The 14702-nt window shown below is 42.3% G+C and overlaps 1 long non-coding RNA gene across 1 annotated transcript in view; it reads right to left on the minus strand.

The window, feature by feature from the left end:
• LOC107296244 overlaps positions 1-14702 on the minus strand; it is a 33485-nt gene that overhangs the window by 12307 nt on the left and 6476 nt on the right. The gene's annotated exons all lie outside the window — the stretch shown is intronic.

Consider the following 14702-nt stretch of genomic DNA (forward strand, 5'->3'; position numbering starts at 1 on the left):
GGGGGGCGGGGCCGGCGCGCGCCTCGGCCTCCCTTCCAGCGCGCCTGCGTCCGGGCCGCCTCCCTATTGGCTCGCCTTCCTCCAGAAACCCATTGGCCCGCCTTCCTGGCTCGAGCTCGCGCTCGCCTGTCCCCAGGCTACGGCTCGCTATTGGCTCGCCTCTCTCTCTCTCCCTCCCCCCCTCCCTCCGCCCATGCGTTCCGTCGTGTTGGGCACCAGCGGCGTTTCCCCTCTTCGCCCCCACCTTTTTTTTTTTTTTTTTTAACCCAGCTGCATTGAGCTGGCTTGCCACGAGCGCGTAACGGGCTCTGATTGGTCCGCGGGCAGCTGCTCTCGCGCTCTCTTCCCCGCAGCTGCTGCCCCGCCCCCCCGATGACGAAATGCCTTTTCAAGGTGGCTCCCTCCTCTCTCAGAATAGTGGGGGGGAGGGGGAAATCTGGCGTCGCTGATTGCTGGAGGAGCTTAAAGCGGGACAGGCGCCCCCTCCCACGAGGATTCCGCCTAGAGGCGTCCTAGAAGCTCGTTTTTATTTATTTTATTTTATTTATTGAATTTATATATTTATTGAATTTATATTATATATTTTGTGGGTGCCCCACTCCATTGTGGCTGTGTGTTTAGGCAGCCACACCAAATATTTGGTGGATTATGGGTCATTGGGTCTCTGTTGACTTGAGATCGACCTTCTCCAGCTAGACCTGCCCCCAACTTGGTCCTCCTTCAGGTCTTCCAATGTTGCCTCCATCACTTGGAGTCCATCCGTCTTGTTTCTCTGGTCAACCTCTTCTGGTCTCCCAATTTTCCAAGTATTATGGGCTTCTGAAAGGAGCAGAGTCTTTGCATTGGTTGGCTGAAGTGTTGTGTGCCATAAAAGCCAATGTTGGACCTACACAACTGTAGAGATAGAGCTCTAGGAAGATCTGTCCCCATCCTGATCCTTCAGGTCTTCCTTTGTCGTAGCAACGGAGTCCATCTATTTTGTTGCTGGTCATCCTTCTCTTTCCTCCCCGTTGACTGGATGATTATGTGCTACCGGGTTCTTGACTTATAGCAGGGATCTTCAAACTTGGTCCTTTTATGACTTGTGGACTTCAACTCCCAGAATTCCTCAGCCAGGCGTACCTGGCTGAGGAATTCTGGGAGTTGAAGTCCACAAGTCATAAAAGAGCCAAGTTTGAAGACCCCTGACTTATAGGAACCACAAATACAGACTTCAGGAGGTCTTGACCCCAACCTGGCCCTTCAGGTCTTCCAATGGTACTTCCATCATCGTTGTAATTGAATCCATTTTCCTCTAGCTTGTCTTCTTCCTTTTCCTTCCATCTTTTCCAACTTTAGGGACTTCTCCAAGAAGCTGTATCCTTGGGAATTCAAGTTCACAAGTCTTAAAAGTTGCCAAAGTTGGGGAACCCATTAAAAAGTGGGAAGCAACTAAACAATACTAGGAGATTGAATACATTTGTTACAGTGTAAGGTCAACTTCCAAGTTGAGATTGTCAATTAAAGGAAACCACTAAACCTCAAACCATGGTCACAGAAGTCTTGGAAAGCCAGTATGATTCAGCTACAGTTGAGTTACATCTCTAGCACATCATCAGTTCCAAAATACAATAATTTGTGAAGAAATCAACATCTGGGTAAACATTTTCCAGGCCATTCTGCAAAATGAAAACAACATTCACACGATACACTAAAGCCCAAAATAGAGTGCCATATAAAGAACCAGTGTAGTTATTTAGGATGTCATGCAGGAGCCCCCCAAAAATGTGTTAATTCAAACGTGTGAGCATCTTAGCTTGATAGCGACCATTTATGGATCAAGGCGGACAATAAAAAATAAGACCAGGAGGAAACTATGAAAGCTTCTCCTACTGTAATTGCCACTAATCCTTGGCTATAGACTTAGCCCATAGTGGTTGCTTTTACTCACGGCATATGGGATAAGTCATAATGATTTCATTTTTTTTTTAAATCTAAGTTAACAAGCTGCAATGCCTGGTATCAGACATTATTACAGCAAGTTATACTATAGTATAGAATTTAATAGTCCAACTTCTGAATCAGGATCGGTTCAAAATTAACCAATGTTGTTTTCCACATAGCAGTCCAGAGTCTGAGACTTGGACTTTGATCAAGCTGAACTTTCATCTTTGGGAGAAAAAAGCAGTTGCTTGTTTTACATCCCTGAAATTCTTTCCAATATTGTGCCATTTATTTAAATGCCTTAAAATGACAGTATAATTTTAGTAATTGTGATACCAATAGTTTAGAAAACAGGCATTTAATTTGGCTATGAGGAAAAGTATTTTTTTTCTTCCTTGCATTCCTCTTTTATTACATTCCTATATGAAATACATACCTCTATAACTATTTATATATAAACCCAAGTTACTCCGTAACGTAATAAGTACGCTTCTAAGTTGCACCACTTCTCGCTATTTTCATATTGCAAATTTGGTCTGGTATTTTGCTGATCACAATTCTGTGATCTCAAACCTATATCATCTAGTATCTGATAGAAAAAGGAATAAATTTCTGATGATACTTGTGAAGGATAAGCTTCCAGCTTCAGAACAAGATATAGCAATTCAAATCCTGCTGAGTTTAGTAGCTGTGCATCATCTACACAACAATAAAATACATTTCAGGTGTTTGTTTTATGGCATAATAAATATGTTGTTGATTTCACTTGATTTCTTAATTTAAGCAAAAAATAAGTTCTTAAAAACAGTGTTCCTGTTTTGGATAAATTGTAGCAACAGTCTGAAGTTATTTTTTTCACTGTACGGTATGTTGAAATCCAGAAAGGAAACTCAACACTGCAGCCCGCTGAATGCAGAACTGAGAAGTAAAAATGTGTCAAGGATTCTCCATTTTGAAAAACGGATTATTCTTTTTACACAGCACTAGGTTTGGATGTCAGCTGTCAACACACAGTAATTTTTTCAACAACCTAGCCAAGAAGAGTGCATGGAATTGTTGAGTAGCTAACGGATACTTTTGTTCTTGGATTCTCAAATATAGAAATGTTAGCCTTACTCTCTACATCAGAAAACCTTGTGAATTTGCCCTGGAACTGAAGTATTCTAACTGCAGTGGACTAGGTGGTATTTAGTTTCCCAACAGAGAATATATAATTGTAAAAGGGGGGTGGTGGAATAGAAGCTATTCTTGTGCCAATAATCTCTGACAGGAGACTAAATCTTTAGGGACAAAAATGGCTGTAAGTTTTAACTATTCAGTTGCTGCAAATCACAATAAGAAAGAGATTGAAATACTGGAAAGACATAAGTCTAACCTGTCTTAGAATTCTGATTCTGAAGAAGCTGCTCTAGCTGAACCAGTGGAATGCCAGCCTTAAAGAGACTATCATCTATTCTTGCTCTAACCTGAATATTTCCAGTATTATTCATGCATACTGTATATTATCAATCAGACCCTACAGCTACAGTATATGTAAGAGTGTGCTGGTTCAATCAGTTTAGCCACTCTGTTGCTCTGTCCTTTACAAAATGAAGTTGTAGCATGGTTAATCTATATAGCGTACCTGAAAGATCTTTTCAAACCGCCAGTTCATCAAAGGATGTGGTTTTATTCTATATTTCTTCTTCACTAACTTTTTAAGAAAATTGCAAAATAATGTTTAAATATTGGGCAAATTTCAAACCGAAAACAATCATATCCATCTCATCCAATTTTATAAATAAGACCATGGTTATTGCAAATGTTTGGTGCACCCACATACACGTCTGAGTTAAGCATTTCTGTGCAATTCAGATTATTATTTTTTTAGTTATAAGCTCGTTTCTCAGCATAACTCCATACTCTCATCTGATTGCCTCACTCCAAGAAAAACAGGAGACAGGTATCACCTGAAGTGCTTCAGAGCGAGTCCCAACAGGTTTCTTTTGGCTAAGCTTGACAGCTGGATAAGCCTTTTCTAGCAAAAATGAACCTGACTTTCTATACAGCCATCTCTCTTCCCAGCTTGAGCTTAATCAAAATGTCAATATGAAACCTAGAATAGCTAGCAACAGGATGAAGCATCTGAAAACATAGGTAAAACAGTAAGAAAAAAAACCACAAGCAAATCACCACTAACAAAACTACTGGTGACAAGGTATTAATCGCCACTCGTCTCCTGAAAAAGCCAGATTTCCATTCTCTGAAAGAAGACTAGGTTTGTTGACATCAGATGGTTCTCTCGGGAGAGTACATTTGATGAAGAGGTACTTCAACTGTCAAGGCCTTCTATGGCCCTCTAGGGTCTTACTTCTCCCCCGAGTGCCTTGATTGAGCAGTGAGGCTGGCTATGATGTTTCGTTCAGATACAAGGTCCTGAGCTCCTAGGAAACCAAATCTTCTTTTGCAATCTCATCATCTCTTAGGCCAGTGGTTCTCAACCTTTTTAATGCCGCGACCCCAACCGGTCGTAAGTCGAGGACTAAACCGGTCGTAAGTCGAGGACTAAACCGGTCGTAAGTCAAGGACTACCCAACCGGTCGTAAGTCGTGGTTCCGCCCCCTGCGCCATCCGAGGCGTAGCTGGCAAGTGGCAGAGACGGAGCAGGCCGACCACCAGCTGGCCCAGCCCAAGGGAGGTAAGGCACCCGCCGGAAAAGGGGGGAAAAATGGCGGACAAAAAAAATGGCGGACAGCCTTGCTTGGCGACCCCCGTGAAATGGTCGATCGACCCCAAATGGGGTCCCGACCCACAGGTTGAGAACCACTGTCTTAGGCTTTCCATTCAAGAAAACTTTAACATGCCCTATGGAATAACCCTTTGATCTGTATCACACCCGAATCACTCCCAATTTGAAAACAAAAGAAAATACAGTCAGAGGGGGGGAAATATAGGAATGGCAACAGCCATGCTGGCTCAGGAATTCCACGAGTCATAAAAGGGCCAAGGTTGCCTACCCCTACTAGACCAAACTGGCTCATCCTTTTATTATCCATGTATTGCCCATCCTTCCACTTTCCACTAAGTATGTAATCTTTCTGCTCTGGGAGCCATTTCATGTACTTTATGCCCACAAAATGGCTGGACACAGCAGCAATCACAACATCAGCAAACACCACAATGGACACTCTTGTGTCTTGTGACTTGTGATGTATTCCTTGCATGAAGGGCATACGATCAGAGGATGAGATCAGTGGAAAAACAGTCCAGCCTTGTTAGCGATACATAATGTGGGGTCAGGCATTTCCTGATGTTCAAGCCTTCTGTACCCCGAGTGATAAATAAGCTACTGCCTTTCCTTCCCTCTGAAAAGAGCCTGCATGCCACACACAAAGTTTGTGTACCAAACTCCGTTGTGCGTACAGCAACTGTTCCTAGATTGAGCCTCTGCCTATACCTTGAGCTCTAAACTCTAAAACTGTCTGGTAAAAATATGTATCTCTTTCTGAGAGTCTGAACTGGGCATAAGGGCTGAACTGGTACATACAAAAGAGGTCCTGCATACTCCAAACTTTATTTTCTGAAGGACAGTTTGTATTGTCCTGAAGACCTATCCCTGTTGTTAGAAGTGGAGACAGGTACTCGTCCATTTTTGAGAGCCAGGGAAAAAAAAATTAAATTTGTCTTGAACTGTGAAATCAAATTCTCTTCCTTGTGTTTGTCGTTTTTCTGGGGACAGAAAACCTCAGAGGTCCTGGGTGGGGGAATTTTAGCAGCAAGGAAAACCAGAAGGACAATTGCCCTGTTGTTTTCGGCTTCCTCCCACATCTCTGAGCATTAAATATAGCCTGTGTAGCAACGGCCTTGGGCTTCCCTTGGAGACCTAGCCAATGAAAGCTTCAAAAACGGCATAATTCCTCAACCACCCCTTCTAGGGACAGGTGGGCAGAGCCTGTAGCCTAGCTACAGACCGACAAGCACAGCTTTTTCAAATCAAGTGGCAAGACCTTGGTGGATTCAGCATGCAACAGAAGAGAAAGCTTGGCGATATTTTGATTTGCATCAGTTCACACAGATCAGGGCATTACAGAATAACAGAGTTGGAAGGGACCTTGAAGGTCTTCTAGTTCAACCTCCTGCTCAAGCAGGCCGCCCTACATCATTTCAGATAAATGGCTGTCCAGTCTCTTCTTAAAAGCCTCCAGTGATGGAGCATCTACTATTATCTGAAGGCAAGCCCTTCCACTGGTTAATTGTCCTCGCTGTCAGAAACATTCTCCTTTGCTCTAGGTTGCTTTTCTCCTTGATTAGTTTCCATTCATTGTTTCTTGTCCTGCCTTCTGGTGCTTTGTTTGGAGAATAGGTTGACTCTTCCCTCTTCTTTGTGGCAGCCCACCAACTTCCACAGTTGAACCTGTCTACCAAGTCAGTCCCACGTTTGTTTCTCACTTAGACCTACTCTTGCTCTGAGTATTAGAATTCTTCTGCATGGGTGGCTCTTCAGCGGCATGATTTTTGCAAAATGGAAAAACAAACAAACCACAATTAATAAACCATAAACTGAATAGGATGCAGTCCAGAGTAAAACCCAGAATTATCTTGTCAGTGACTGCAGAGAGAGGGGAACAGGCTGGTGCTGTTGACTTTACACATCCTGCTAAACCTGGATCTCTCAGTAAAAAAAGCAGGGCAGGCAAGAGCAGGCATGACTCACACAGGGGAAATTGCACACACAGGAACCCAAAAGGGAGGGGCTGTATATCTCTCTAAGCTGAAAACCCACACAATTCACTGTGGCATAGACTCTTAAGCCATTCTTATTTAGCACCAAGTAAAACTGCAGGTACCCCTTGACTTACAACCACAGTTCAGCCCCAAATTTCCATTGCTGAACAAAACAGTTCTTAAGGGAATCTTGCCCCATTTCACGACCTTCCTTGCCTCAGTTGTTAAGTGGGCCACTGCAGTTGTTAAGTTAGCAACACGGTTGCTAAGTGAATCTGGCTTCCCCATTGACTTTGCTTGTCAGGAGATCGCTAAAGGGGATCACATGACCCCGGGACGCTGCAAACCGTCCTAAGTACATGTCAGTTGCCAAGCAAAAAAAAAGTTCTGATCACGTGATCCTGGGAATGCTGCAAATGTGTGAACACCAATCATAGAAGTCACTTTTTTCAGAGCCCTTGTAGCTTTGAATGGTCCCTAAACAAATAGTTGTAAGTTGAGGACTATATATACTAGAGTTTTATTTTCATGCTGCGTAGGAAAGCTATGGCAAATCTAGACAGCATGCTAAAAAGCAGAGACGTCACCCTGCCAACAAAAGTACGTATAGTCAAGGCCATGGTTTTCCCAGTTGCAATGTACGGCTGTGAAAGTTGGACCATAAGAAAGGCTGAGTGCAAAAGAATGGAGGCCTTTGAACTCTGGTGCTGGAGAAGACTCCTGCGAGTCCCCTGGACTGCAAGGCGACCCAACCGGTCAGTCCTAGAGGAGATCAACCCTGACTGCTCTTTAGAAGGCCAGATCCTGAAGTTGAAACTCAAGTACTTTGGCCACCTAATGAGAAGGAAGGACTCCCTGGAGAAGAGCCTAATTGGAAGGACTCACTGGAGAAGAGCCTGATGCTGGGAAAGATTGAGTGCAATAGAAGAAGGGGACGACAGAGAATGAGGTGGCTGGATGGAGTCACTGAAGCAGGAGGTGATTTAAGCAGGAGCTTAAATCGACTCCAGAAGATGGTAGAGGACAGGAAAGCCTGGAGGAACATTGTCCATGGGGTCGCGATGGGTCGGACACGACTTCGCAACTAACTACAACAAAATGTATGCATAAACTAAAAAATAAACTGATGCCAGTGCTAGTTACAATCTGCTGTACAGTTTATCCCCAGCTTTTACATCCAACTTCCAATATGGACTCTTATCTTAGGAAGAAACTCGCCTAAGCAGAGTTACATTAGCCTATTTAATTTGTGGGCTGAGTATCTTCCCAGTAGCTTTATTTGGCTCCTAATCTAGCTGGACAAGTTTGACTGGTACACAGCAAAGGAGTCCTGCTTTAAGACTAATAAGGCCTGAATGCAAACAGAGCTATTAATATCAAGCTAAGTAAGAGTTGGAAATACATTCTAAGCAGAGGGATCCGATTCTGCCTTGACTGGACGCGCTATTCAGGGCTGCTTCATAAAACATGCGTGGCAAACGTGGTGCCAGAATTCTCTTTCCAAACTACAACGATGAATTTGCAAGTTTAGCCAGCCCCCCCCACAAAAAAGTCCAGATTTTCTAATCCAATTTTCAAGTGAAAAATGTAATCTGTTGTTTTGTTAAGTGCTAACTCTATCAGTGGTGTTTTTATATTGCCCAGAGACTTAGTTTGATACGGGACAAATTATTTGGAGGCATGGGAAAAGTTCACATAGAAAAATCCTCTTTCATGCCAACAAACTCTGCAGCAAACATCTGGAAAAGGTTACTTTGACATATAGTTTTCTTTGTGTGGGGAATATATGGGGAAAGAAATGAGAGGATTATGCAATCAGGGGCCCCCCACTTGCAATTTGCAATGCCATAGACAGGGCTAATAACAGAATAAGAGACCTTGTAGGTCTTCTAATCACTGGTGGGATTCAAATAGGTGAACAACCGGTTCTCTGTGTGGATGACGCTTCCAGAAGTCCATTCTGGGCCTGGGCAACAAAAGATTAGCTACCAGTTCTGCCGAAGTGGTGCGAACTGGCTGAATCCCACCACTGCTTCTAATCCAATCCCCTAGTCAAGCAGGAGACCCTATAGCAGGGGCCTTCAAGCTTGGCCCTTTTATGACTTGTGGACGTCAACTCCCAGAATTCCTCAGCCAATTATGCAGCACTGTGGGAGATATTGACCCTGACCAGGAGAATGGCCAATTCGTGGAGATGTTTTATCCCTTTGCTACTGTATGTTGTTTGGAACGGAGAATTCATGACAGTGTCCCAAGTGAGGCCAGCTACCTCCTGGGGTTGTGAGAAGAATGAAGAGTTCAGCAGTGAAAACAACAACATTTGTTGGAGTAGGAAACAACGAGAAGCCATCTATCTCTATAGGGAGAGAAAGAGAGGCAAGAGATTTGCCAGCAACAGACTGTTGCTTCTGCAGAGACAGTCAGTGCTGGAAATAAGAACTTTGTTGCATCAGCAATGAAGATCTAGCATGAGCAAATTCCTGGAAATCTTGCAACCCTGAAGACCTGATGACACTGTCATCTGATGAATGGGCCATATTCTGCTCCATTTATGGAAGAGCCCTGGGATGGATAATGTACTACCATAAGGGAAGACGTTTTTGAGACAAGAAGCAACGGATGGAAACTAATCAAGGAGAGAAGCAACCTAGAACTAAGGAGAAATTTCCTGACCATTAGAGCAATTAATCAGTGGAACAACTTGCCTCCAGAAATTGTGAACGCTCCAACACTGGAAGTTTTTAAGAAGAAATTGGACAAACATTTGTCTGAAATGGTACAGGGTTTCCTGCCTGGGCAGGGGGTTGGACTAGAAGACCTCCAAGGTTCCTTCCAACTCTGTTTTTCTACTCCACTCTTAAGTTGTCCCTCCACATGCAGCTAGAAGTCCTAAAGAAGGAACTGACAATGGGTGTCATTTCTTTCCCCTGGCGAGATGTCAAAACCATCTTGCTGACAGGCATGACAGGCCCATCCTGTGCTGGATGAATGTTGTTGGTTTGTAGTCAGAGATTGCAAAGATGGGTTAGGCCCCAACTCATGATGCAGGCTTGCTTCAACGGGGAGGGGGGGGACTTTTTAAAATGAGATCAGAGTTAATCAGAAAACTCTTCTGAAACGAGATCAGAGTTAATCAGAAAACTCTTCTGAAACGTTGTTCCTCAGCCAAGTCACAAGACTGATATAATCACATTCTTCCTGTTTACTTTGCCTTTGTTCCTCTCTCCCTTCTGTGTTATTTTCTTGGTTCCTATTTTTACATGAGAAGGCAGAACAGTCTGTGTAAAAGATCACACACATTAGACCTGTTGACTAAGTAAAAAAAGAAGTGTATTTGTGTATCTCTGGGTGTGCGGTTTTGGGGATGAAGACTTCCAAAAACTGCTTCACTCTACTGCTTTTTTTTTTTATTTTTATTTTACAATGAACCCATTCTAATTTTGCTTGCTTTCTCCAGAAAAGCATCCCCCCCGGTCACAAAGATAAGAATTTTACATCCATCCAGGTAGACAAACATGGAGGAAGGAACCGTATCGGCAGCCTCCTCTCTCTCTCTCTTCCAGAGATGCTTTGCAGAGATAAATAGAAAAGGAAAGGAGAAATGTGTGGCAATTCCCCCATCCGCGGTCCAGCGGGAATGCTTTGAATAAAAGCAGCATTTCCAAGCCTGGGGTTTGCAAAAAGAAAAAAGGAAAAAAGAGAAAAGAAAAGAAAAGAATGGGCTGGAGAGATGCTACGGACTTCATGCCCACCAAATCCGCCCTGAAATGTTTTTTGTTTAATATTTGACTGGTTGTTTTTTTTTTTTTTAAAAAAGGAAAAGTGGGTGGGCACTTCCAAAACGTCCTTGCATTGTGACATTGGACTCGGTCCTAATCAGTGCTGTGGATGTGACCTTGCCTTCCAGTCTGGGGCATGTGTGTGTGTGTGTGTGTGTGTGTGTGTGTGTGTGGCAAGGAAGCCTTTTGCTCTGTGTTGCTTGCGCAAAAGCACTCCTTCCTCCCCCCCCCAAGATGAAAGCCCCCCCCCTCCATGGGGAGCCTTGGCACAGAACCTGCATACCAAAAGCTGTTGCTAGGCAACAGTGGGAAAAGGATCCGAACTGGGCCTCTCCCGACATGCTCTGCAGCCTGCCTTGCAAAACAATTCTGGCCACGTTGGCAAGCCAGTGGAAATTTACTGCAGTCCTTTTTCTTAAAGGAACAGGGACGTCCTTTTTTAATCCGCCGCGCTGCAACATTTTTCTTCCATCGGTGCTTTTTCTGCAAGAAAAAAAACCGCCATGCTGTCTTGCTGGCCGGGCCAATAACTGAGCAGATGGTTTTTCTCCCGGCATGGCCTTCCCAAACTGTTTTGGTTTGGACTGTTTGTTTGTTTGTTTTTTTAGAATAAAACCTAAGAAAGAAACCTGCAAAGTTTATCAATTTATCCGTTCTGTTGCAACTCAAATGAAGGCTAAGGAATGATGGGCATTTGTTTGCATGAATCTACAACCTTAGGTCTTTTGCGAAACGATCTTAAAACACCTTTGAATCTCTCCCGGCAGATCTGAATATGGTGCAAGAATAATGCAGGCGGTCCTTGACTTATGACAATTGTTAAGCCTGGAACTTCAGTCATAAATCAGTCATAAGTCATCAGGCACCACCTAATCAGACTGGACTTTACAACCGTTTTTATGATTGTCGTAAAGCAAATCACAGATCTTTAGGTCAATCAAGGCATGACCAGCAAAACCCCCCCACACACACAAATTGCAGTCATGTGACTGTGGGAGGCAGCAACTGGTCATACATGCGAAGTGGTTGCGGAGCCCCTGATATGCAATTATATGATTGTGTGGCAGTCGTAACTTTGAGCATGGGTCATAAGTAGCTTTTTTGAAGTCTGTTGTAACTTCAAATGATTGTTAAGCAATTGCTTATAAGTTGAGGACTACTTGTCGATCAGGGGTCCTCAACCGTGGCAACTTTAAGACTTGTGGGCTTCAACTCCCAGAATTCCTCAGCCAGCAAATTCTGGGAATTGAAGTCCACAAGTCTTAAAAGTTACCAAGGTTGAGGACCGCTGTTGTAGATGATTGAGCTTCAGAAATCCAGACAACCAGTAGATGGCAGAAAAGTATTGTCTATTTGCTGCCATCTGATGGTTATTCATATTGGTGCAACCCTTATATGGCATACTTAATAAGAGAGGGTTTATCAATCAATCAATCAGAATAGAGCTGGAAGGGACATTAGGTCTTCTAGTCTAACCCCCTGCTCAAGCAGGAGACTCTATACCATTTCAGACAAGTGGTTGTCCAGACTCTTCTTAAAAATCTCCAGTGATGAAGCACCCACAACTTCTGATGGCAAATTGCTCCACTGCTTAACTGTCCTCACTGTTAGGAAGTTTCTCCTGAATTCCAGGTTGCTTCTCTCTTTGATTAGTTTCCATCCATTGTTTCTTGTTGCTTTGGAGAATAAGTTGACTCCCTCTTCTTTTTGACAACCTTTTAAATATTAGAATACTGCTATCATGTCTCCCCTAGTCCTTCTTTTCTCTAGACTAGCCAAACCCAAATCCTGTAACCATTCTTCATATGTCTCCAGGCCTTTAATCATCTTAGTTGCTCTTCTTTGCACTTTTTCCAAAGCCTCAACATCTTTTTCATAACGTGTTGACCCAAAGTGGATGGAGTATTCCAGGTGTGGCTTTACTAAGGATTTATAAAGTGGTACTAATACTTTACATGATTTTGATTCTATGCCTCTGTGCCTAAAACAAAGGATTGTATTAGCTGTTTTGGCTGCTGCCGCACACTGCTGATTCATGTTTAAGTGATCATCCACTAAGACTCCAAGGTCCCTCTCACAGTATCTGTTTTTGAGCCAGTTTTCGCCCAATCTGTACTTGTACCTTTGGTTTTTGGCTTTAAGTAAATGACAGTTGGAGGCAATGTCAGCTTAACTTTTAATTACTAACAAAGTGTAACTACGTAAATATCTTGGCTAGGCTGTACAGTGGAGGATGGCCAAGCAATTCAGATTTGATGGCCGATTGCCTAAAACATATTACTGATTTGCTGACTAGTAAAGTTTTTATCAAGGTCACTTGACCATAAGTCATCTTGTCAGCTCCTGAAAGGGAGATGTTCTTGATATTCATTAGCAAATTCAGACAGCCCCTTCAGCTGATGCAATCAAGAAGATTAATAAATATCTCAGGTTATCAGAGGTGAGCTGCAAAAATCTGGACATCCACTTCGCTGGTAACAAAGAAATGCAGAAAAATCGAATCTTTTTTTGCTGTCAGAAAATCACTGCCTAGCATTTTGATAGTCTTGAAAATGACATTCAAACACCTTCAGGTTTCTACCTTCCTCAACAAGCGGTATGACCCACTGCAGCGCCTGTCAACATCACTTGTCAAACATTTTGGTTTCCTGTTAGGAGCTAAATTCAGTGAAGTGGTTTGACAAAGATCCCGCCTAACATGGTAGCCTGTTTGCAACATTTTGTTTTTTTTTATAAAGGACACACTCAGCCTCAGTTTCTCCTGAGCTGCACAGCAATACAAAGCCCTCTTTTAAAGATATGTCGGCTGGCAGTCTTACGATGGTTCTCTTTTGCTTTGAAGGAAAACTAACCAAGATGAAATGGTGTAGGGTTCCTGCCTGGGCAGGGGGTTGGACTCGATGACCTCCAAGGTCCCTTCCAACTTTATTATTATTATTATTATTATTATTATTATTATTATTATTATTATTATTATTATTATTATTATTATTATTATTATTATTATTATTATTATTATTATTATTTTCCTTTCCTGGTTAAGCAAACTTCTTAGAAACATGATTATGCGGTTTGGCTTCTCTCTGTCTAGAAAAGATGCTCAATCTTTTTCTATTTTGACTACGCTGCTCTTGTGCCTTTTAACAACAAGTTCAAAGCAGATGTTCTTGAAAAANGATTTTAGGTAGGGATGATTTTAAAAGTAATTTTAATCGGAAACACAGCTGGCAATATTTGGTTTTTAATTCGGCTTTTATTGGGGTTTATTTTTTGTATTTCTGTATTTTTGTATTTTGTATTTTTTGTATTTTGTGTATAGTATTTGTTTTTTAATATGCTGTGAACCGCCCTGAGTCCTTTGGGAGAAGGGCGGTACACAAATTAAATTAACATAACATAACATAACAAAACATATAACTGATTTGCTGACTAGTAAAGTTTTTATCAAGGTCACTTGACCATAAGTCATCTTGTCAGCTCCTGAAAGGGAGATGTTCTTGATATTCATTAGCAAATTCAGACATCCCCTTCAGCTGATGCAATCAAGAAGATTAATAAATATCTCAGGTTATCAGAGGTGAGCTGCAAAAATCTGGACATCCACTTCGCTGGTAACAAAGAAATGCAGAAAAATCTAATCTTTTTTTGCTGTCAGAAAATCATTGCCTAGCATTTTGATAGTCTTGAAAATGACATTCAAACACCTTCAGGTTTCTACCTTCCTCAACAAGCGGTATGACCCACTGCAGCGCCTGTCAACATCACTTGTCAAACATTTTGGTTTCCTGTTAGGAGCTAAATTCAGTGAAGTGGTTTGACAAAGATCCCGCCTAACATGGTAGCCTGTTTGCAACATTTTGTTTTTTTTATAAAGGACACACTCAGCCTCAGTTTCTCCTGAGCTGCACAGCAATACAAAGCCCTCTTTTAAAGATATGTCGGCTGGCAGTCTTACGATGGTTCTCTTTTGCTTTGAAGGAAAACTAACCAAGATGAAATGGTGTAGGGTTCCTGCCTGGGCAGGGGGTTGGACTCGATGACCTCCAAAGTCCCTTCCAACTTTATTGTTGTTGTTGTTGTTGTTGTTGTTGTTGTTGTTATTATTATTATTATTATTATTATTATTATTATTATTATTATTATTATTTTCCTTTCCTGGTTAAGCAAACTTCTTAGAAACATGATTATGCGGTTTGGCTTCTCTCTGTCTAGAAAAGATGCTCAATCTTTTTCTATTTTGACTACGCTGCTCTTGTGCCTTTTAACAACAAGTTCAAAGCAGATGTTCTTGAAAAA

The sequence above is a fragment of the Protobothrops mucrosquamatus genome, unplaced genomic scaffold (genome assembly GCF_001527695.2).
Source record: "Protobothrops mucrosquamatus isolate PMUCROS unplaced genomic scaffold, P.Mucros_1.0 scaffold2702, whole genome shotgun sequence".
NCBI classification, from domain to species: Eukaryota; Metazoa; Chordata; class Lepidosauria; order Squamata; family Viperidae; genus Protobothrops; species Protobothrops mucrosquamatus.